The sequence below is a fragment of the Sorex fumeus genome, unplaced genomic scaffold (assembly GCF_029834395.1).
Source record: "Sorex fumeus unplaced genomic scaffold, SorFum_2.1 ptg000051l, whole genome shotgun sequence".
NCBI lineage: Eukaryota > Metazoa > Chordata > Mammalia > Eulipotyphla > Soricidae > Sorex > Sorex fumeus.
In genome coordinates, this window is record NW_026606108.1 from 16,272,501 (window position 1) to 16,297,365 (window position 24,865).

At 49.8% G+C, this 24,865-nt stretch overlaps 1 protein-coding gene across 3 annotated transcripts in view; it reads right to left on the reverse strand.

Annotated features, from left to right (window-relative positions):
• The window catches only part of SEMA6A (semaphorin 6A), a 130,603-nt gene extending 111,890 nt beyond the window's left edge, over window positions 1-18,713 (reverse strand). For 2 of the 3 annotated variants that reach the window (XM_056124343.1, XM_056124342.1), the window contains exon 1: window positions 18,091-18,713. The gene's annotated coding sequence lies outside the window, so the exon portion shown is untranslated. The remainder of the gene's footprint in view (window positions 1-18,090) is intronic. The other variant, XM_056124344.1, reaches the window with a different exon arrangement.
• Window positions 18,714-24,865: the final 6,152 nt, after the last annotated feature.

Genomic DNA, 24,865 nt, shown 5'->3' on the forward strand with positions numbered 1-24,865 from the left:
CACAGCTACCAGATATATATGGGTATACTACCACCTTACATTCATAATCCATTGCAAATCTTAGCCGTACAACAGTACACACACGTACACACACAGAGCAATAAAATAGCTAACTAGCTACTGAGTTTCCACTTGTTGCAGACTCTGGAGTATACTTAGCTAGAGCGTATGGCAGAGCTGAAAGTACTGTCAGACAGTACTTAAAGCCACAGTTGAGTGGTTTTAATCTGACAAGTGAATCTCTTAATATTTTCACAGAATAATTCATAAAGTGCTGGAATTTTCGTCTTCAAAAGTTTGGAAGAGGGTAGTGTACTGAAGTTCCAGAACTCTTCCCTGAGTGCTAAACTTTGAGACAGAGTGATCAAACATTTTCCACCCAAGTGTGGTTCAGTTTTTCTTGAACTTGTCAGTTTGTTGGCTTGCTTTTAGGCTGCACCACTAGATACCCAACTTAGTGCCCTGGGGTTGTTTCTGGCTGTACTTCAGGGATCATACAGTGCCAGGGATAAACCCAGGCTTTCCTCATGCAAAGACTTCGCTCAGTCCAGTGACCTGTCTCTCTGGCACCAATGCTTCTAACTTCCACTAAAGTTATTAAAGTTTTAGACTGGCTTGGACAGAGCTTACCCAGAAAAAAAAAAAGAAGTGAATTAACTGGATAGTGTAGTTCTAACAGTTTCTGTTCAGATATTTTTTGAATTTTGACTTCAGTTCAGTCAACGGTGGTGTGTGTGTGTGTGTGTGTGTGTGTGTGTGTGTATGCGTGTGTGTGTGCGTGTGTGTGTGTGTGTTTCCATATGGTCTATTCTCTATAGCATAGATGAGCAGGGGAAGAGACCATATTCAAATTTATTGGGTTGGAGAGATAGTATGGCGGCGGGGGGATGCGAATAAAGCGACTGCTCTGTATGTGGTTGACCCCATTTTGATCCCTGGCAATATAGTTCCCCAAGCATTGGCAAGAGCGACTCCTCAGCAGAGCCAAGAGTAAGCCCTGAGCACAGCCGGGCATGCCCCCAAAAAACAAAATAAATAAGTCAAAATTTCTCACAAACTTTGAAAGCATGCATCACAAACTTCTTTACCCTGTGTTTAGAGACAGTGTCTAGCCGAGCTGGCCAGGCTGCCAAGGAAATGTTAAGATTCTCAGTATGTTTTTCCACCTTGCATAGGATCTCAACAGAAGAGGTTGTGTTGAGATGAAAGAACACTAGAGGGCAGCCTACAAGTTAGAAACAAGGGAAATTAACCAACTTTGGCCAGTCAGGATAGATAAGTAATCCCCAGAGCAGCTTTCCAGCGGGAACTATGGGTCCCCATCAGTTAAAAAAAAAAAAAAAGAAAAATCAATTTCTCTTTAAGGTTCCATTTCTCTTTAAGGTTACATTTAAAATGAGACAGCAAAGCATTCAACTTGATAAAAGTGGTTTCCTTTCTGGAAACTCACTTTATTTATTCAAGCTCCCTGAAAATGCCTGTTTCTGACTTTGTCATGTTTCCCTTCTCTGGTCACTTTCCTTACACCTGTAGAACAACACTTGACTTTGTCATAGCGGGCGATAGCACAGTGGGTAGGGCGTTTGCCTTACACGCGGCCGACCCAAGTTTGATTCTTCCATCCCTCTCGGAAAGCCGGGCAAGCTACCTACCGAGAGTATCCCTCCTGCAGAGCAGAGCCTGGCAAGCTCCCCGTGGTGTTTTCGATATGCCAAACACAGTAACAACAAATCTCACAATGGAGACATTACTGGTGCCCGCTAAAGCAAATTGATGAACAACAGGAGGACAGTGCTACAGTTACACCTTCTATGTAGGAGACCCCTGAAAGAAAAATGAAGGAAGGAAAAATACAGAATATCCATATTTTGGGAACTCTTTTAGTTTTCACATTCATGAACTTTAATGCCTACAGTCAGAAGGGGAGTTTTCAGGACAGATGAACAATATCACCAGTTTCCAAAGATTGAAACTATCAAGTGAAATCCTTGATACTTCCACCACCAATGTATGAGAGACTCATTTCTTCCCCAGTGAAATATTATTAAACACATTCTTCCTTTCTACCATGTAAGCAGCATTCAAATTTAGCACAAGGCAGCAGAGAAGGCCTCGCTGCCTCCTTAAGTTTGTCTTATTAGATAAACAACACAATTTAGGTGTTATTTGTATTTTGTGAATTACGTCAGCTGTAACATTTCAGTTACACAAGGCAACTTAGATAAACACTCATATAAATATGCCCAGCGGTTCGGGGAAGGGGAGGGAGGGGATGAGGACATGCATTTCTAACATCTGAATATAGAAACTTTCCTAAAGCCAGGGAGTTGAGAAGGCTACCGGGGAGCTGGCAGTTCCCAGGGGCTCAGGTGAGAGCACACGCGCCTCCCCTGCACTTAAGGTCTAAGTTTTAGGGCTGCATTCACAATGCCTCCCCGCCCCCATTAATCCACTGGGTGGGAGTGCTTGCAGTCAAAAGTATCATCACAAGCACTGGTTAGGTGAAAAAGTCTTGACCATCCTTTTCGTCCGCAGAGCTGTAGATGTGAGCGAGAGGGGTCCAGTCATGAGGCTTTGCCATGTTCAGCCACTAAGTAGCGGTTGCTAACCATGGGTTCCTGGCTGAGTCAGTGCTGCAAGGGCAGATGGCTTCCTACAACATCTGGGAGTGGGGGCTGGAAAGCTCTAAGGGTCTTCTGCTCTGCCTCCCTCGCTCGCTTAGCAGGGCTGAGTCTTCCAAGGCTCCTCTTGGGGGCTTCCAAGTGACATCACCCATCACCCCACTTCTCTGCCTTTTTTGGCTATTTCTCTTCACCTCCCCAAATCTCACTCATTCTTCAGATAGGACTAAAATGTTTCCTCCTTCGCAGAACCCTGCCTGGCCTCGCAGTGAGACCGAACCCCATCTTACATCCTTCCCACTCCCTCTGCTTTGGGGGTTAAAAAAATGCAGTGCCATTACTGGGAGGGCGATTTTGCACACAATCTGCGTCACTCTCCAAGACGTCGCAGAGCCCAGAACTGGCCTACAGTTGGCCAGTGAATTTGCAACTGGGTCCTCCCAGTGCCTACCGTCTCTGGAAATTTCCCTCGCCTACAGTTGCTGCTAGCAACACCTCTGTTGAACTGAGTGGAAAGTCTCGGAAGCAAGGTCCAGAAAGGGAAATGAACCTGGGTGTGCACAAAAACCCATCACAGCTGTGCCTTCCGCTTCCTGGAGGAAAGAATGTTTCTGTTTTACAGGCTTATGCTGCAGTGTCGGGGGGCTGTTCCTGCCCTGGGTCCTCTTTCTGTGTCTAGTTCTGCTCTGCACCTGGGCTGGCCCGTCTTGTGTCTGCTCTGTTTTTTTTTTTGTTCAGTTTGGTTTTGAGTCTTGGGCCACACATGGCTGTGCTCAGGGCTTACTCCTGGCAGGCTTGGGGTACAGTACAGGATGCTGGGGATTGAATCTTGGCAGGCCATGCACAAGGCAAGTGCCCTACCCTCTGTACTATCTCCCTGGCCCTTTGCGTCTGCCCTGAAGTGAATCTGATTTTTGTTGTTGTTGCTGTTTGGGCTTTGGGGCCACACCCAGCAAGTGCTCAGGGCTTACTCCTGGCTCTCTGCTCAAAGACCACTCCTGGCTGGGCTTGGGGTTGGGGGGTAACCATATGGAGGTGCCTGGAGTCGAACCGTGTCGTGTCCGAGGCAAACACCTTTCCCGCTATGCAGATTTTCTGGCCCCTGGATCTATTTCTTTTTATCTCTACTATAAAACAGGACTAGAATCCCAAATTAAAACCCCTTCCAACTTTTAGCCGAGCTCTTTTCGGATGACAAACTCCAGAGCCTCCAAACAAATCGTCCAAAAATGTCTTTCGATGAGCAGCCAGGATGCAGGTCTGGGGAGTTCTTGGAAAGCTACTTGGAAAGGCGCTGTGTGTCCCTCTTCAGTCAGCCTGAGATGGGGGCTGGAGAAGCTCTCCCTTCAGGAAATAGCACTGGTTCAGCTCAGCACTGACAAACACCACGCAGGCCCCTGAATTAGAGTCACACTCAACTCAAGTTGAGAAAGTTGGGGAGAAGCCTCAAGCCTATGCCTTACCAGAGGGGTGTGTGCTTTCTGCAAACGATTTGACCTCTCTTGCATCTCAGTTATCTCACCTTTAAATTGGACCTAATGATACTGGCCTTGCCTAGGCCAAAGGGTAGTGATGCCATGAAATGAGGCAGCTTTTTGAACTCTCAGCACCATCTAAACGAGGTCTTTATTACTAATAATAACACTATTAAATACTGTGGATGTTGACCATTGTCAGGAAGCCCAGTGCCTAAATCCCAGGTGGATTGCAAAGATACTCCTTCCCTGGGCAGACAAGTGCTGGGTTGGCACCTCCTGGCTGGAAGCCCATCCCTGTCCATCCCCAGCCAGCTGCCATCCAGGGGAGGCGTGCCTGCCTTTCCCAGCAGCAGCAAGAAGCAGAGAGCTGCCAATGTGTTCTGGTTACTTTCCCTAGAACAAGCCGGCCAGGGAAGACTCGGTATGGTTGACAACCAGTATGGAATGGCATTGTCCTTGCCTGGGTTTTAAAACCCTTTCAGGTTCTGCTCTGCAGAATTTGTATCCCAAGAACAATGTGATTGAGTGACTCGCCACATTTCAAAGCTCTCCCTGACATACCTGGCGTGTGGTTAGGATGTATCAGGGAACTGGATGTGGCTGTTTTCTAACCACAGAAGGCGATTGTATTGTCCTTTTCATTGTTGGGAGCAGATGTGTTTGGGCAATCTTCCTAGGTCCAGTGTTCTGGGCGTGACAATATATGAAAACGAAAGCTCCACCCTCCAAGGTCTCCCTGGGGAATTAATTAATCAGCATATTCAGCATGTTGAACTTCCCTTCATTGCCAACAAGAGGAAACACCTTGCAGATAAAAACTGGTTTTGTTCAGAGACAACTTTTCCCCTCTACTCCAAACATCCCTTTAAAAGAGAAAGTATACCCAAACTGTATATCCCCTTTTCTCTTGACCACCTATCTAACTAGACTGTTCTTTCTGCCTTTGGTACGTGTGCTGACTTCTCTCTTCTCAGGGGAGAAAGAAGGATCGGGTCGCTAGAATGGCTGCATTTCTTTTCAAAGTGAAATATAATGGGTTGCAGGAGATCAATCATCCTCCCGAGAACTACTGCATGGAAGGAGCCACAACTTAGAACACAACTTAGAACAGCAAACTACCACAAATCTACTTAATTTAAGAATCATCATGTTGTGATGCTTATTAATTCAGTCGGCTTCATTGCTACAAAAACAATGATCTGAGAGATAGTACAGTGGGTTATGGCACTTGCCTTGAAGGTGACAGCCCTGGGTTCGAGCCCCAGTACCACATACGGTCTGCCAAGCATGGCCAGGAGTGATCCTTGAGTGCAGAGCCAGAAGTGAGGCCTGAGCACTGCCAGGTGTAGCCCCAAAACAAAACAAACAAACAAACAAAAAATCAAAGCACTGACAATTCACAAGCACAAATTAGACTAAACTTATGGGCTATAGGCTATCAGAGTTGTATATAAGTGACAAAACACTTACTGACACAAATTCAGGAATTCAGTTCTTAAGTTGGCTGGCACTAAGTGTCACAGAACTTACATTAGTGCCTTGAGTTAAAAGTGAAGGGGCAGGATCTAATAGTCACAGTAAGATTCAACTTCTTGGTATCTGTCTAAAACTCATGATAGAGGAAAAAGTACTTTTAACCAAAAGTAATGGTTAAAGTAATTCTTTCCAATGCCTGTGTGACTCCCTGGTCATTATGTGTAGCACTCCACAAGAGGCATACTTAGGGACAAGGAAAAGCCACTCAGAGTAGCTTTTATCAGGAGGCTGGGGCAACACTCAATGTTCCATTCAGTCTTTCCAGGCATCAGGAACCACTAGTAATTTTTGTGGTAAATTCCTTTAGAATTAGAAAGGACTCCCCAAAGCTGGAGAGATAGTACAGGGTTAAGGCACTTGCCTTGCATGCAGCTTGATCCCTGGCCCTGCATATGACCCCCTGAACACCACTACTCATGGCCCCATCAAAATGACTCCCCAAGGTTCAGCTCCTTTGATCTCTTTGACCTTCACTTGACCCGTAAGTGAAGTCTCTTTCTTTATAAAACCATTCTGCAAAAGGCTTCACCGGACAGACTTCACCGGACACACCTCCTCAGAAATGTGGGTGATTGGTATGGTCAGATTCTGAAAATGTTTCCACCCACCTATGCCCTCCAAAGTTGTGGTGCCACAAAGTGCATTAGGGAATCTATAATCAGAAACCATTCCTGAAGGTGCCGTCCTGTCCACACCCCACATCACAGTTGACTGACCTCTCCCCGAAAGCCCTGGCTGTTTGCTTAAGGCTTCTGATGTCTCACCCCAAGAACATAGCCTTTTGTGCAGTGTCTGACCCCAGGAGTCATGAGCACCGTTTTGCTACTGTGGAGGAGAGGATCCTGAACTTACTCTGGCATCCTGAACTCACTCTGGCTCTTTTTCCAACAACAAAAGCGTTTCCTCTCACATAGCAGTCCCACTGCGCTACCCCACGCCCTGCCTCAGACAACAACAAAACCAACTCCAACAAGCAGCACCTATTTTCTTAGGCTGCCAAATAATGGTGGGGGGAGGGGGGGGCGCTAATACTACATTTACAAATGCATGTTTTCTTCCCTTCCTGGAGGTAATGGAGAGGGAGGTGGGGAAGGGCTGGGGGATAATTACCGCCCATGGGGAAGCCAGACCACATGATCAGAAACTGCTGTGACTCTGAAAAGTCTTTCTCCACAAGGAATTCCGGTGCCCTGAAGCCTGGAGAAAGCCAGTGGCAATTAAGGCCATGTTATCCTTTTAATTTACTTCAAATTATTGGCCTCTAAAATCAATCCTTGAGTGTGGTGGGTGAGGGAGGGGCCCGCAGGATGCATGCGCGCGTTAGAAATGCTTGTGGATCTTTGCATACCCCATGTGCCCGGCAGCATCCCACGAAATTTAAAACGGTTGCTTTGAAGCTCCTCCTAAAATACACACTGGTCCTTTCTTTCTACTTTTTGTTAAGGGACTGATTTTCAAGATTGGCCCCACTTGTAAGGAAGTCAGGGTTTTCTTCTGAATCTGCCTGGATTTTTCTGGGATGCCTGCTACATCCTGAATTGAAGCTGAATGCTTCAAGTTTGAGATGATTTTATCTAGTCCTCAACAAAGGCCTTTGGTGGTCTGGTGCAGACTGGTTGGCGGTCCTGAAAGTGCACTGCTGAGATGGGAAGGAAGCAAAGCCTTGAGAATTGGGGCAGGGGATTGGCTCCCGGAAGACAAATCTACCTAACAAAGGCGGGGTTTGTGCTCTGCTTCACACTCCAAGCTCTGAACTCACCTAATCCACACATCTCCGGAGCTACTCCAGACTAGGTCACACTCACACACACAGAGACACAAACATCTGGAGGGCTGTTCCTCCTCAACCAAGTCAACAGCCCCAAAGAGCAACAGCAAAATATTGCTGCTTCAGAAAGGGAAAAAGGCACATGCACGTGATTTAGGCGCTGACAAAGCACTGGACCTACGGCCCAGTTGTTGCAAAACTGTAGCCCGAATGCTCCTCCAGCTCCTTTATAATGGGTGTCAGAGAGGAAGAGGGGGAGGGGGTAGGGTGGTAGGTCTAGAGCGAAGCATGCTACAAGAAGGTGTCCCAGACAAAACACACAGCCTACAGTCCTCATGAAGTCATTGTGTTTGTTTAGCCCTCTGCAGAGTGCAAATCAAATTACAGATCTGAAATTTGGACCAAACGCCCCAAAGCCCTCGTGTCCCTCCACATTTATAAATAGCCTTAACGAAGAGTTCACACCTCCTGTTTTCTTTTGGAAAGATGAAAGTGACATCAGCCCCTGGATGTCTTTTTTTTTTTTTTTAACAGCAAGATGGAGCAAGAGGCAAATCCTGGAGTAAATATCAGCTGGATGCACACATAACAAGGTCCAGAGAGACACACTCAGAAGTTGCCTCTTTTAATCCAAGGCTGAATGATTGGAGAAGCAGTTTCCAGCTCTTGCACTGCACACAACTGCCAAAATACCTGCAAGGCTTGCAAACTCTAGTCTAGCTCCAACCTTTCCCAAGACACCCCAACACTATCTGTGGCACTGAAACTATGGCAACCGAATAAGAAAGCAGCCTCCATGATTAATAGATGAAGATCCCAGCGACAGTGTCTAGCAAGGGCCATCACTCACAACGGGAGCAGAATTAGCACAGAATTCATTTTGAAAACCATTAAGAAGGATTTTTCTTCTAAAAACCCAACCAACTGCCTTTCGGCTTCATAGACCCCAGTTTAGAATGCTGTTGACAATTTGGCTTTGTGTTTACTGCCCGCCAGGCAGGAACTCAGAGGCTCTAATAATGAAGGACTTACTTAATAGATTGGTTTGTCACCTGGGTATTGGAGACCTAAGAACAAACACATTCAAACACCAAAGATGTGTGAATGAAGCCACATGACTCTGAGCTAAGAATGGAAAAGGCATTGTGGGATCTTTGAGTGTTTTTTAGAATACCATTTCTCATAAGCTATTCCATTTTCAGAAAAGGAATATTTTTCTATTCATCAGCCCAATCAGTATTCTCTCCCACCCTCCCGCCCACCCTCCCTTTTTCTCTCCCCCGCCCCCACCTTCCCTTCCTTCCTTTCCAGAAGGAGTCTGGGTGGCGCAGGGATGTGCTGGGTACTGGAGTCACTCATATTTATGAAAAGACAATATTCTCCTTGGGGCCGGAGCAATAGTACAGTGGGTAGGGTGATTGCCTTGCATGTGGCTGACTTGGTTTCAATCTCCAGCATCCCATATAGGAGGTACTGTCAGGAACAATTCCTAAGTGCAAAATCAGGAGTAACCCCTGAGCATTGCCAGTTGTGCCCCACCCCAGAAAAAAAAAAAGACCAAATTCCCTCCTTAAGGAAAGATTCAAGAGTAGGAAAATGCAATGAGGAATTGGGCCCATTCTTCTACAAAACTCTGATGCAACATACAATCTCATTAACATATTCTTTATTTCTCCCCTGCAAAATGTTTACTTTCCAATGGCACGTTTTCATTGTGTTTCATGCCAGATCCCATTCTGTTTATAAATGCTTCGAATCAAATCATGGCCAAAGGTTTGGGCTTACAAACCACATGGAAAGGCAGAAGGGATAAAAGAGCGGGTGGACGGCATCAATTTCTGAGATTATTCTACTAACTTTTTTTAAAAAACTGGCATGGATTCTCTGAATTAAATTTTCTACAGATGGCAATTATAGGTTCGTTGGAAACCACTAGAAAGCACTGAGTCATATTAAATGAGAGCCTTGGATGGAAAGGCTGGATGTGGAAACACCCTTCACTAAGGCTGTGTCAAGGCCCCCCTTCCCCCTAAACCTGTCCTTTCAGCCTTTGGGACATGCTAATTACGGATTTATTCCTACTCTCCATTGCCTCTTTCCACACACAGAATTTAAGGGAAGATGTTTTCCTAAAGGAAAGTAAGTGTGATTCTGCATTCAGGAATCATTCCTGGCAGTGCTTAGGCAACCATATGGGGTGTCAGGGACTGAACCTGGGCTGGCCCTGTGTAAGGAGAGCACCCTACCCACTCACTGTGCTGTCTCTCTGAAAATAAATGTGATTCTAAGTCCAAGGGGGAACTGATCCCTTGAGGGAAATTTGATCCTATCAATTGCTTGTTCCCTCCTACTATTGTAGGTCTTTTCACCAATAAGTACTTATGTAGGATATCATGTGACTTAAATTCCAGATTTTAGAGAAAGGCACCCTCTCTGGATAGAACAAGCAGAACAAGCAGTGGTCAGTGGAGCTGAATGCAATTTATGTTGGGGTCAGCCATCTGCTCCCTGCATTTGGTGGAGAAGATGGCAGTTTTGCTTCTGCATGGAGATTCACATTCTCCCAAATTTGATTTCAGGCTTGCGAGTGAGGACCCCATATTGCAAAGCATGTAACCAACAGGCAAGACCCTGGATTCCAGCCTCCTTCTGCAGCCACACTTCTCTCTGATGGCAGGTATGGTGCAGGAGTTCATCACTGAATGCCTATGGTGGGTAGCTTGTGATGGTCCTAAATGGTGACTCAGGATCTGTAGTGGGTATTTTTCACTGCCAAGATGTAAGGGAGTGAAGGCAATCAAACCCATCACCCATTGGGGCCCTTCTTTCTAGAAGGCCTGCTGTGGCTGGCTATTATCTCATTCCTCTCAGTTTAGGGTGTGGTATTTCAACTTCCAAAGTTCAGGGAAAGATCCTGACTCCTCTTCCCTTGCCTGTAACTCTTTCACAAGCTTCTCATCTTCACATCGCCGACATGGGCAGTCGGCCCAGGTGTGAATGTTCATGTCTGGTCCAAAGGTGGTTTCCTTTGCATCATTCTCTTTATGCAACACACACGTGGTCATTTCCTCTTAGTCCCTCTCCATTCTGGGGCCTGTGACTACCAATATCCAAAGGAAAATAACCAGTTTTATTCTATGAGTGTCAGAGAGTGTACCAGACATGGTTGCTGCAGATTCTGCTGCTCCTATTGACACTGCCCAGCAAACCAAAACACTAGTATTCAACAAGTGGAAATCGGAGGGGGCGGTTAACTCATTTGTTCCAGCCATACTTCTTGTAAGTGACAAAAAGACTGGGATGCCAAGTCAAGCATGGTGTGGCTTCCTTAGTGGGACTTCTGCATCCCCTTCCCTTCAACTGTCCGTCTACCTTTATAGACTTCAGTCACAAAATTGAATGCATTTGCCTTTCTACTAGAGATCAAAATTCTTCTCATCCCACTCCTGGTTAGCCCTGCCCTGTCGGTTCTACATTCGTGCTCACATCGATATGAATTATTGCAGAACTTCCCTGAGCAAAGACAATGCCCTGACCTGAAAAATAATGCCTGGCAGAATGCCACTCTCATGACCCTGCCAATTCAACAAACCCACTGAGAGTCATCTGTATCCACAGGGTTCGTGTTGGGTCAACAAGAATTGCTCTCCACGTTCCACATGGATTGTGCATTTTCAGTGCTTGCATTGTACATGCACAACCAACATTTTCTGTGAATACAAGGATATTGCTTAATCTCATCAGGAAGCTTATCCTAAAATGATGGCTAAATGGTATAATATTTCTAATATAGTTTAGGAGCTGGAGCGATAGCACAGCAGGTAGGACATTTACCTAGCACGCAGCCAACCTGGGTTCGATTCCTCTGTCCCTCTCGGAGAGCTCGGCAAGCTCCCTAGAGTATCCTGCCTTCGCGGCAGAGCCCGGCAAGCTCCCTGTGGCGTATTCAATATGTCAAAAACAATAACAAGTCTCACAATGGAGATGTTACTGGTGCCCACTCAAGCAAATCGATGAACAACGGGAGGACAGTGCTACAGTGCTATAGTTTAGGAGATGATCAAGTCTCATCTCTGTGAGGCCTAAATGCGGAGGAGGAAGTTAGCCTAAACTTACAAATTTCCTGAATGCCTTTTAGATTTTACCCAACACATTCACATTCATAACCTTGATTCTTGCAGCAATCCTGCAAACTGCTCACAATAGAAATGATGTACTGTTCATTACTTAAAATACCATAACTTTAGGAAGGTGATGTGGCTTAAGGGAGCAAGACTCCGAGTCTTACATGTCTTACAAGTCACATTATACCGAGCACAGGGTTTCATCCACAGCCCCACTGCAGATCCAGGGAGCGGACACAGGGTAACAGGAAATGCTATTTTTCCTTGATTTGGGAGTTCAGTTTTAAAAATTATGATCAGCAACATTTTTTTAAATAAAAAGGAAGAAAGTTCTGCAGGCAGTGCCTAGAATGCAAAAAAAAAAAAAAAAAAAAAAAAAGAGGCCAAGGCCAAAAGCTCAGTTTCTGGGCAAGCTGGTTTTGCCAAAATCAGATTCCCTTTGGCTTCTGCCAGGCAACTCCCAGATATATGCTCTTGGTCATGGAAGAGGACTAGGTGAGAGTGTGGGAAGGAGCAGGCTCTAACCCCATCACCAGCATAGGAGAACATTCTGGGGGAACAAGACCCCTAAGGACCAAGAACTATTCTACAGTGTACCTGAAGCAGTCAAACCCATGCCCTGCCCACTGCCCCATGGAGATGCAGCTGAAAGAAGAAAAAAACTGGAATGGGCAAAAGGAAATACAATCAAAACACGTTGCAAAGAGATTCATTCTTCATTCCTTTACTTCAATGAGTCTAAACATTCAGGTGCTGGGGGTACAGTAGTGGATCAAACATAAAATGTCCTTTCTGGTCGTGTGATACTATAGCAGGGAGGGCAGCAGGGTACTTGCCTTATGCACAGCTGTCCAGGGTTCGATCCCTGGCACCACACATGATTCCCCTATCCCAGCACTACCAGGAGTGAGTCCTGAGCATAGAGCCAGGAATGAGTCCTGGGCACAGCTGGGTATGGCCCCAAATCAAAAGCAAACAAAAGAAATCCTTTCCTTGTGGCACTGTGTTCTAGTAGAAGATGAAAGAAAGGGGAGAAAATAGTCAACACCCAGATCACCCCTACTATTTAGTGTTCGGAAATAAACAGACCAACCAAGGGAATGGAGCAGGTGGTGGGGAAGGAAATGCTTGAGGAAAAGGGTGATGAGGCTTCACTGGCTCAGTCACAAAGGCGAGGGGCAAATCATGCAGCTCTCATGAGGGAAGCACCCCCAGCTTTGCAGAACAAGTGCAAAGCCCCAGGAGAGAAAGGCTGACAGATACCAGTGACCTCTAGCAAGAGTTCAATCAGGAGTTCAATCAGAGAGGCAGGATGTGAGGGCAGATATGAGAGGGCAGGGAGGAAGGGCACCGGAAGAGCTTTGCCTTTGACTGGACTAAGGTGGGAAGCATTCTAGCAGCAGCCCTGGCTTAGTGATTACAAAATCTTTGGGGGACCCTGGATGTAGCTCAGGTGTAGGCACATATCTCCCTTTCCTGAGACCTTGGGTCATACTTCCGGGCAGGCTAGGATGGGGGGAAAAAAGCACTTCAACTGCTTTGTTAAGAAAACACTGTAAGAGGCCAAGAACAAAGGGCGGGGAGGAGGGGAGGCTGGCTCAGGACCCAGCGGGAGGGGAGAGGAAGCAGCTTGGCCAGCAGGAGGGCCACAGAGGGCTGGAGGAAGTCTTCAGGTAGGCCTGTAGCATTGTGCACCCTCCCCCAGCTCATACCCCCCACCCCCAAGGGAAGAGGATGTGAGCAAGAGAAGACGCAGGGAAAATTTCACTCAGTCCGAGTAGAACTACCATTGACCAAGGTGGAGAAGATGATGATGAAAGTATGTTTAAGTTCGGAGAAAGATCCAGAGTTGGGTGTTTGTGGTTTGATTTTTGGTTTGGGGGACCACACCTGATAGTGTTCAGGGCCGACTCCTGGCTCTGTGCTCAGGGGCTCAGATAGACATATGCAGTGCCAAGGATCAAACCAGAGTCAGCTGCATTGTAAGACAAGTGTCTTACACACTCTACTAGCCCCAGAGGTAGGTGTCTGAACATGGTAAGAGCTCTAATAAATCTAAGGGCGGCTCCTTGTCCCTAGGCAGTGAAGATTTGAGGGGTTCCGGGGAAATAATCCAGGCAGCAGGGGGCTGATAGTTTTACTGGAAGCTCTCCATGAGTGCAACTAGAATTATTCACATAAAAAAAAAGTTTTGCAAGAACTCATCTGCTTCACCAAGCAAGATCCCCTTGTGTATATGCTCTACTGTAATAGTCCTGCACTGAGAAGCATCCTAACTCCCAGGTCCCCCTGAGGTTTGTGCGGTATGACATCTTATTTGCCCATTTCAGAGGGATTAAATGCCTCCCTCCCTTCCCTACCTTACCATATCCCCAAGAGGCAACCATGTGGTTGCCAGCAGAGAATAGCTCAGTTGCTCTTACAGCACATTTTTACGGCAGAGAAGGAAAGCCTTCGGTCTAGAACAGAAATATTCCAGGCGGCAAGCGAGCGTAGCTCTAGGGCGACCCCAAGAGAGTGGGGAACACTGACCAGGCAGGGGACAATAGGATGCTTGTAGGTTTCCCCTTCCCCTGGAAGTGGGCCTGCCCAGGGAACGCCCACTCTGGGAGCTGGACAATGCCCCGCCTCACCCCAAGGAGGGCTGCGCAGAGCACGCAGGCCAGTTTTCCCCTGCTGCGGCTGCGAGCTGCTGCAGCAAATGGCAGATGCCTAATCAAAGCGTTTGCAATTAGTTTGGCTTGTTCTGTGATTCCTTTCTGCAAACAAATAAGATGGGAGAATACATTAGCTCTGGGCAATCTCCTTCTAAAAGGACTTTTTCTCCCATCATCATGCTTTTGACCTGGGAAAAGGGGGGGAGGGGTGGGCAGGAGGGCCAATAGTGCTAAACCACTATGTACACAGAGTAAAGTATCTGACTTACCTCCTGTTCAAAACAGTATTTATCCTTCCATTTCATACGGGAGTGCAATTACTCATTTGCTTTTAAAGCATGAGCATTTTGAATTTAATACCGGTTCTTAATTTGGGTGTCTTTATTTTTATTCAGTGATAGCAGTCTGCTTAATTCTTGCCGTCTTTCTGATTCAACATACTCAACTTACTTAGCTAGAGCACTGTTATCCGCCCACTCAAAATGCAAATGCTATATTTTTAATGACCAGAAATGTATTCACTAAACTGGGAAAGAACCTGAGGAGTGTGTTTGTGTCCATGTATGTGTGTGTAAATAAAGAGTTATACTTATTCCCACTTTTGAATAACCACTTCTTAAAGCCATAGTGGTTTTCTTTTCTCCACTGGGAAAAATATAAACAGGTCCATTTTAAATGGAGAAATGTGAAGCATGGAGTAGAGACATGTAACTATTCATTTATTCATTCAACATTAACTTGCATTTCTGTATCGGATTCGATGCATTTTTAGCCTACTTAAACTTAGATGATTTATCTCCTGTGTACATTCTGCAGATGGCTCCCTGAAATAATGACTCGGGGTGTCTGAGACACATTTACATATGTGGATGATATGCATTATTGAGAATGTGGCACCTCTCTAAAAGAGTGAGAGCTGCAAAACCTAACAGGGAAGGATCATTGTCACCTTACAAGCACTGTGGGAAATACGAACTAGAAGACTCCATAGAAAGTTGAGAAAGGAGCATAGAAAGGAGGTTTTCAATCTGATCGCCATCCCTTCTTGCTTCCAGATTGTCCACTGCGTGCCTCATTCAAAAATGCCCCCGTAACACAAATAATAGAGAAGGGGGGAGGGGTTGCACCACAAAGTGTTCAAATAAAAGTAACCACACCAACAAGCAGGGGTACCCAAATTCAAATCGTGTAATTATTTTTTAACAGATAGTTTAGGTTATTAGGTACAGACACTGCTCCACCACTGTATTTAAAGTTAGGTTAATAATTAACTTTGGTCCCTGGTGTAGTTTAATCAAAGGTTACTGTAAATCCTAAAACTGCTCCACGAAGACTAAACAGGCCAATAAACACACATACACACACACACACACACACACACACACACATTCAAAATCCTTGCACCATGACCTTTGGTAGTCATTTGGAGAAGGTGTAGGAAAGGAAGATGTTTGCATTCACAGTGGAATACAGGCATCTTTTCTTTCGGTGGTGGGGGTGGGAGTTCTCTACAAGGATTCAACATCAGAACGCTGAGTGGGTATAGGAACCACCCATCTTGCCCTGCTCTTAGCCCAGTATGTAAGGATTGTGCATGTGGAAAAGGAAGACTGACAAGGAAGAGAATGAAAGCCCCCAGTCAGGCTATCCTGCTGGCCTTGACTTCCCCACCCAGGAGATGGGAACGTGCACTGGAGGGCATCGGTGTTGCTTTGAAGCCTGCTGGCAGAAGCCGGGGCTCAATATCTATCCAGATTCGAGGCGAAGAAAGTTGTGCCTACAAGTGGGATGTCTGTGTCTGTGTCTGCGTCCCCGCGCGCCAGTGTTTTAAAGCATGCACGGATCGCATTCAGTAGCAACATGCAGTTAATGAGTTCATCCAACAAAACCCACAGCTACCCCGGCGTAGCGGGGCCGGGTCACCGCCTTCCACCAAAGCAAATCCCTTTTGACCAAGGACCGATGCTTCGCTCTGCTAAGCAGGCCGGAGGGTGCCCTGGCAAACACTGGTTTGGCAGTGCCGACAGGTTCCACACTCTACCCCGACCCCTGCAGCCCCACGCACCGCAGCAGGCTGCCTGCTTCCCTCCTTCTTGCACCCGGCGGGCTGGAATTCGCGCGGGGCTCGGGAGGCTGGGGGTGCAGCTTTAGAACCTGGTTCATTGCAAACCCTCGAGCATGAGCGGGTACATCCAACGGCGTCCGCGCAACAGCTGCACATCACACAAGCGTCTCGAATCCTGCCCCTTAACTTCCCGACCCCTCCGCGCCCCTCTCCCGTCACCTCTACGCCCAATTCTTCCCCACATTGCAACTGCAGGGTCGCGCGTTTCCAGTCCGGCTGACAGCGCGCCTGGGGGCGCCACCGTCCAGGGGCGGGCACCCAACTCCTAGCCGAAACCCCTGCGATGCACCTTTGCCCCCTCGGGGTTCGTTTATCTGCAGGCTGCGCAGCCTCACCCCCCGCCCCTCCTCACTCCCGGTTTTTCAAAGAAACTTTGCCAAAAGCGCCTGGTGGAGTGAACCGCGAGTGGGAAACGGAGGCGGCGCTGGGCGGAGGGGCGGCGAGGGAGCGGGAAAAGACAGCGGCGTCCGGTTTCCGTTCCCGACACCAGCAAGTCCTGGGTTTGCTCCCGGGCTCCCCCTGGGTGGCTCGGGGAGTGCGCGGAGGCAAGGAAATCTCAGGACCCAGTTCCAGCGCGTGTCCCCCACGGGGGAGCTGGGAAGGAAAAACAAAAACCGCGGAGAAGCCGGGGCTGCTGAGGCAGTGGCACCGGCGCGGGGTCCTCCGGGAGGGTGGCCCACCGGGAGGGTGGGACTGTGGGGCGCGCTCCCCGGCGACCCCCGTCGGTCGGCGAGGCTGCGAGTGGTCCGGGTCACCAGCGCCCGGGCCATCTCTTGGCAGGTTTCCACGCCCTCCCCCCGCCTCGGGACACCTCCTTTCTAGAACGGGATCTCGGCGGGCTTTGCAGGGGGGCGCCGCGGACGCCGGCCCGGGCGTGGAGGGGCTCCGGGTGGAGAGGGACGCGGCCGCGACGGATGCTCTCCTCACCGCCCAGGGGCTAGCGGCGTCCGCGGACCCAGGGCCAGGGGGGCAACGCGCCACCCCCGGGAGGAGGCCGTTCCTGGGCACTCCTTCGCGCAGACAAAGCCCGGAATCTCTGCGGCCAGCAGCTGCGGGAGCCGGGATGTTTCCCCGAGCAGCCGGGCGCGCGGGGGGGCCAGGGCCATTCCAAGTTTCCCCGCACTCCAGAGCCCAGCCCAGACCCCCGCGCGGACAACAAAAGATTCTCTTCGCTTCCCCTAGTCTCTGCCTAACCCTTCCCCCGCACACACGCTCCGGAGCCCAAACTGGGTCCCGGCTGGGCCAGAAGAGCCTTTACTCCCCCTAAGTCCCCCAATCTCCCTCGAGGCCAGAACCTTTTACCTCCTCCCCCCCAGCCTGCGCACCAGGACAGCGAGCTCGGGAGAATCCCACCCTCTCGGGGCCTCCGAGAGTAAGAACGAGCCCTGGGTCCTGCACACGCGCGCGCACACACACACACACACACACACACACACACACACACACACACACACACACACACAATCCCCGGACGAGGCAGCCATCCGCGCGGTCGCGGGCCCGGGCGGCGCCGGGCGTGTGCGCCGCACGGGTTGGGGAAGCGAAGCTGGGGAGCCCGAGCCCGGCGGTCTCTCGGGCGCGGGGCCGAGAGGAGCGGCGGGCAGGGCTCAGCCCGGCTCCCCCAGGGCCGGTCAACGCTCGGGAGACGGAGGCACGAGTCGAAATAAAACGCAGGCAAACCCACAAAGCCGACAGCGCGTGCGAACCGCAGCCCCCGGGACTCGCTGGCTGTGGCCAAGGCGCCGGGGAGGTGGGGCGCGCCGGGGAAGAGCCGGCCGTACCTTTTCGGTGCATCGACGGGCAGGCGACCGGGGCTGGGAGCAAACTGGTGCAGCGTGTATCCCATTTAGTAATCCATTATCGAGGGGGATCTCTCCGGGCCGCGAGCTGCGCTCTCTCCTTTGCAAGCCTTTGTCATTCCTACATGTGTGCTTGTCTCTTTGGGGGCTAATAGTCGCGGCGACTACTTTCTGGGATGCAAACGCGCTGTGTTCATCTCCAATGACAGGCGGAGAAGGGGAGGGAGGGGGAAAAAAAAGAAAGGAGGAAAAAAGCCAACAAGAAAGGAGTAAATGTTCAAGAAACTCTTCGCCAAATCCAATTTCCACTTGGGTTCCACTCCGCTGAGCGCCTTCGGTGGTGTCTGCTCCGATTAACAAGTCATTTCAGGGTGGGGGGCGGGGTGGGGGTGCAGGGCTCTAGCCCCGCTCGGCCGCCGCGAGGGCTGTGCCGCGCTGGTGGGGCGATGCTAGCCGCTGCCGCACGCTCCTAAGCGGGCATCGCGGGCGTTGGGCCCCGCGGAGAAGCGCCGCTGCTGCGTCCCGAGCGCCTGGGCAGCCGAGTGCGCGGAAAGCGGAGTTAGCTGCAGCCTCACCCCGCGCGTCTCACTACTCCGTCGCCGCTCCCGGGCGGAGCCAAGTCCCGGACTGGATTACGCACAGCGGACTCTCCTCCCGCAACCCCGCCTCCTTTGGCTGGCGTCGCCTCCGACCCGAAGGAGAGCTGCGGTGCCCGTGCGTGAAGGCGAGGGAGCTTGGAAGAGAGAAGGGAGAAGCCACGCGGTGTGTCTGCAGGTGGAGCCGTGGCCCGACTGGCCGGCTCAGCTTCCTTTCACTGTAAGCCCCGGCCCACGCCGTGCGCTCAGTCCAAGTCCCCACGGGGGCGACTCCCGCCTGAGCCCAGCCCTGAAACCCCCACCCCCATCCCCACCCCCGCATCTGCTCTAGCGTGGAAAAAAAAATCCCGGATGGCTTTGCTGAGCCCTGCCAAATCAGAAAAATAAATAAAAATAGTAGTGCAGGAGCGAGTTACAAGAAAGGATTTGTTCATCGATTTTATTAAGTGGAAAAGTTTGAGAGGGTGAGGGTAAGTGAACAGCGAGCCTTTCTAATTCTGATCTACTATCAAGGGGTAGATTTCAGAAGCGATGGACGCGGCACGCACCCAGATGACTTGGATTGAAGCCGGTGCGGTTAAAAATACTATTCCAAGATCAGAGCACGGCTATTAGTTAACGCACAGAAACGACAATGAGGCATGTTAAGCAAATGAACCCCAACACAAAGAACTGTGTTGGCAACTGCCACGATCAGTTTTTAAAACTTGGAAAGTGTGTTGACTGTTCTTAGGAGAAAAAAAAAACCCACCCAAAACAGACCAACTTCAGAAATAGGACGCAAGCGATTCCGATGAGAACCCAACCGCTTCATGGAAGAAGTAAATCGCTACTATTTACAACGTTCTATTGTTACGCTCTCAGGAAGAATGGCAGGCACAGCCTTTCTCCGCCGCTTGAACTTCCAATTGCTAAAAAAGCGTTGCGGTTCCAGGCTTGTGCCAACTGGTCAGGTCAAACCAAATCCCCTTCGGCGGGCCGCCGCGCGCTCCCCGCCGCGCGCACTCGCTCAGCAAACAACTGTGCGTGGCGGCCGAGGCTCCCCAAGTGGGTTTGGGCAGATGGTGCGGGCCACGAACGCGGCTTTAGAGAAAGTGCCGAGAGGTCGAGCAGTTCTCGAAGCAATACTTCTTCAGCCTGGGGATAGGTCGAGAAAAACCATTAGGAAAGAGATTGGGGTCTCAGCCTCACATAAATACGTTCTATTCGTCTCCGTTCCCTCCCCTGGCTAAGACCATCACTAAGTCCCCGTATCCTTTTTTTTACCGTTCCTGCTGGGACCTCCAGGAGAGCTCATAAAGAATCAACGCATGCACTACCACACCCTATTTTTTTCCCCTTCTGCAAGCCACCTGGGAAAAGGTGGCGAGACGAGTGAAGTCGGTCTTCCTGCAGCTGGCCAGAGCTGCCAGCAGGGGCCGCCAGCGCCACCTTTCCCAGGCCGCGCTGCCACGGATCCTGGGGGGCGGGGGGGCGCGGCCCTCGGTGCGCGCGCAGCCCCGCGGCTCCGGGGCCGGCTCCCGGAGGGGGCTGGGGCGTGGGGGCGGCGGCTGGACTGCGCGCTCCCGCGGCCTGGGTGGGGGCCTTCTTGGAACCTTCTCCTCTCCTCCGATGGGGAGCGGGAAAGGGCCCTTAGCGGCCAGCGATGGTTGGATCCCTGGCCGCGCTCCTTCGGCTGGTGCCCGCAGAGCGAGCGCGGCCGGGACCCCGCACCCCCAGGCGCGTTTCTAGGGGACCCTGATATTCTCGGTCCCGCACCTCCACCCCGCGGGGGTACGTGCAGCCCCTTCTTCTCTCTCCGCCGCTGATTTACATGTTAATTGTGTCTGTGGGGGTCGGACGTGGCGAGGGAAGGGGGGAGTTCTTTAATTGGCAGCACTAGGCTGGGCAAACGAATTGTTTCACAGGCTGAATCAAATTAATTTCGTTTTTTCTTTTTTTCCCCCCCTCCTTGGAGAAAGAAACAATTCGGCTATCTTGTTTGCTTTATGGGTCTATTGGCAGTGCTCCACAACGAGTTTCATAATTTGTTTTCAAACGAAATGATTTTTTCAGTGTTAATTCTTGTATGTTTCATCTGCCGGTAACGCAGGGCCAAGAAGCGAGAGATGAAATGTACCTGTTTTGAAATCAGGAGTGTCCAAGCAGATTAGATTTGGGAGTTTACTTTTTGCATGGTTAAGAATTCCCCTCCACCCACCAGAACCTTGCCACTTCCGGGCTCTTGAAATCGTACCTCGCCCCTCTCAAGCCACGTCCTCGCAGGTCCACCTGCCGGGGAGGAGGACAATGCTGGAAGAAACGCCCGCCGGCTCGCCCCTGCTGTGTAGCCCCTAAGACCCCGGGAGGGGGAGGGGCGGTCGTTGGAGGCGCTGCCCAGGGAAACCCTTTCCTCGCCTGGGCACCTCAGGCCCACCCGCAGGAGCTACCTGAACTTTTCGGCTCATCAGCCGCTGTCTCTTCAGAGCCTGTCTGTCATGGACCCTCTCTCATAGGGAAAAGCCAAGGGGCATTGGAGAAGCACAGAACGGTAGGACAGGAAGGCAAGGCGGTGAGTTTGCAGGTGGCATGAAGGCCCTTAGTCTCTGGAAATCTGACCACTATGGCCGGTGACCGTGGGTCCCTGTAGCTCTTAGGAATTTCCCTGGACCCCCTATGACTTGGGCTTCATAAACTGTCTCCCAGGGGTTGTGCACTGCCCATAGGCGCTGCCGCAGCCCTGCCTTTAGTGGGGTCGGGCCCCATTGCCAGACCAAGTGATGGAGCACCATTTTGCCCTTACCTTGTACAGCAGCCTTAGTGCCACAGGTTGGAGGACTCAAGGGCTGTCCAGAGGCAAAGGGCAGCTTCTTAGTGGCCAAGATTCGATCATGGCAGAAGGTTCCGACAAAACTCTTTAATAAATGCTCCAATGATAGTACCTGTTGTCTCCTGTGCTTCCTGGGTCAAAAATATGGAGGAAGATTCAAATAAAATGAAAAGCTGGTCCAGGTTGGTTGGTTGGTTGGTTGGTTTTTGAAGATCTAACATTTAGCTATTTAATAATGGCCTTTGCTCTAACACAAAAGGGCATAGAGGACTTGCTGAGCTACTCCAGGAAGGCAGAGGAGTCTACTGATGATTCAATGCCTTATGGGCCGTAGAGGAGGGTGGACAATGGGGAAGACTTGGGAAGGGACTTCTGTATATTCAGGACATAGCCATCCTTACCCCACTTCTCCCCCCAATGAGTAAATCTTTATTTTTGTTTGTGGACCACACCCAGTGGTGCTTCAGGCTTATTCCCAGATCTAAGTTAGAGGTCCCTCCTGGCTATATTTGAGGGACCATATGATGCTAGGAATGGAATTCGGGCCTCCTGAATGTAAATCCTGTGCTCAGCCAGTTGAACTATTTCCCCCACCTGCACAGGGAGGCTCTGAAATGCTCAGATCTCCAGGTTCCTGAGATTCTTACTCATCCAACCCGATTGGCATGAGTCCTAGACAAAGCTAATTTTTAAAATTTGTTTGTTTGTTTGTTTGGGGAAAACTGTTCTGTCTCCTCAGTCCAAGTATATTTCTGCAATTCCCGGATGATCCCGGGGACCGCAGGAGTGGTAGCCACCCTGGTCACAAATGCTGGAGGTGTTTCTTCACCAACCTTTTTCTGTCATTTAGCTCCTCTCTTTATGCCAATGCCTCGGCACCCCATGGCTGCTCTTCTGAGAACCACTCAGAGGTTTGGGAGGCTCTCTGCATTGGTGTCAAGTCCTGCTCAGACCCCGTTTTCAGAAAGCTCCCTCTGCTCCTGTCTGCGTTGCACCTGGCTCCACTCATACACTCAACAGCCACCTTCCTACCAACCTCCTGCTTCCTCAGTTTCTTGGCTTTTGTGCAGTGGGTCTCCCCAAAGAATCAGTGGACTCCTCTTCCTGGAGTAGCTCTCCCAATAGCGGTATCCACTCAGTGTCGGGATGGGGGCAGGGGACAAGTTGCTGGAGGCCTGGCTGTTGCTTACAGAATGTGTATGTTCTCAAGGGAAGCTCTAGAGGTGGGAAAGTTGCTCTTGTCCTTGCCTTAGTCCTTTGTCCCTTTCCTAACCCAGTCAGCAACCTCCACTCCCCCTTTTTATGACTTAGAAGGATGCAAGTTAGGAGATAGGGCCTCAGGCAGATTTATCTATGAGCATGTCCCCTCTACCCAGAAAACCCATTTTTATCCTTTTTGCTTGTTTGTTTTGGAAGGGGGCACACCTGGTGGTACTTAAGGCTTACTCCTGGCTCTGCTCTTAGGGATCACTCTTGGCATGGCTACAGGGACCCTATGCGGTACTGGGGATTGAACCCACGGGGGCAGCATGCAAGGCGAGCGCCTTACCCACTGTACCATATCTCTAGTTCCATCATATGTTTTAACACAGGATATAGCTCTCTGGGTTATATGTACATACATACACACTGATAGCCTGTTTCAGTTTAGAATTCAAGGCCTTGTTCCATATAGAGATCATTTAAAAATTTCCCCCCTCCATCTATCTGATTTTGTTTGTTTGTTATGTTTTGGGGGCCTTACCCAGCAATGCTCAGGTGTACTCCTAGTTCTGCACCAGAAATTACTCCTGGCGGGACTTGGGAGAACAGATGGGATGCCAACGATTGGACCTGGGTTGACCACATGCAAGGCAAGTGCCTTACCTGCAGTACTATCTCGCAGGTCCCCTGTCAGTTAATCCATCCATCTATCCAATCTTAGAAAAACCCAAAAGGGGTTTTCCCCCATGTCTCTTGGCACCTTCCTTATCTCAACCATCTTTCCCCCTCTGCCAGCTGTAGCTCTTCATGATGGGCTGCCTTATCAGAAAAGGCTCCTCCTTCCAGATTCCTAATTCTGGGGTCCCACTCTTCAAGCACAGTACCCTCTTGTCCTGGCCCTCTGCACTTGTTGTTTTTGTGAGCCCCCCTGGGCCATGCTACTGTCTCTCCATCCCTCCTTCCTCTCTTCCCTGGTCCCCCATTCTATACAGTGTCATGACTCCCCCTCCCTCCCTCTCTCCTTCCCTCCCTTTCTCTCTCTCCCTTCCTCTCTCTCCCTCCTTCCCTCCCTCCCTCCCTCCCTCCCTCCCTCCCTCCCTCCCTCCCTCCCTCTCTCTCTGACAAACCTTTTCAGGTCTTTTCTTTGTTTCTCTGCCTTTTGCCCTCCCCCACTGACTGAAAGCTGCATCTAAATTATGAAGAACTTCACCTTCTCTACATGCACACACAGTGGACACAGTGAAAGCCTGCTAGGAGAAGGCAAAAGCACAGGTCCAGAACAGCATCCTCTGGGCTCCAGTGCACTCTTCATCTTCTGATGCTGCCTCTTAACTTTCTTCTCTAACCCTCTGTGCCTCCCATTTCTTTGAAAAGCCAGTTTATTTGATAGGACCTGAGTTTCTGCACTCATTCTGCTTTTGCTCCACCTGGCATGGTGGAGGCAGCATCCTCCAAGCAGAGGCTGATCCTCCTGCCTAATCTAGCCACCTTGTTTTCATTGTCATCCCACTGGTCTCCATTATTGGTCCTTAGAAGTTCTGTCCTACTCTGCTTCCTGCCTACATCCCACCACCAGCAAGCAAACAAGGTTTACTCTCAGAAACAAGCTTCTTTGCTAGAGACTCCTAAACTTCATTAAAATACTGGTCCCCTTCTCAGAAAAAAAAAAAGAGCATTCCAACTCCTATAAATCTGCCCTCTTAAAGAAACAAATAGGAAGCACTGTGGTCTCTGGGCAATTGAGACGACCCCTGTCCTTTGCCCCCATTGTCCCAGGGCCTCTTGAGGGAGATTGGGGTCGCTCACTTTGGGAAATGCTGCTCCATTCCTGTCCCCATCTCTCCTCTATTGTAAAGAGAAATGTCACCAAAGATGGTTGACAGTTGCCATAGCCACATCAACCTCTCCCACATACTCATTCCTCACTCTGGCTTCTGTTCCTCACACTTCATTGACAAGGCTCTTGCTAAAGTCTTCAGTGACCTCTCTGATGGGAAATCCAGCGGACAGTTTAAGGTTTCATTTTCTTTGAATTATTACCAACAATGAACACGACCACCCGCTCTTCTAGAAAATGCTCTTTGCTCTTAACTTCTCTCTGCTCATGACCACAAATTACTTGCTATTGCTTCTCCTTACTGCCCAATTT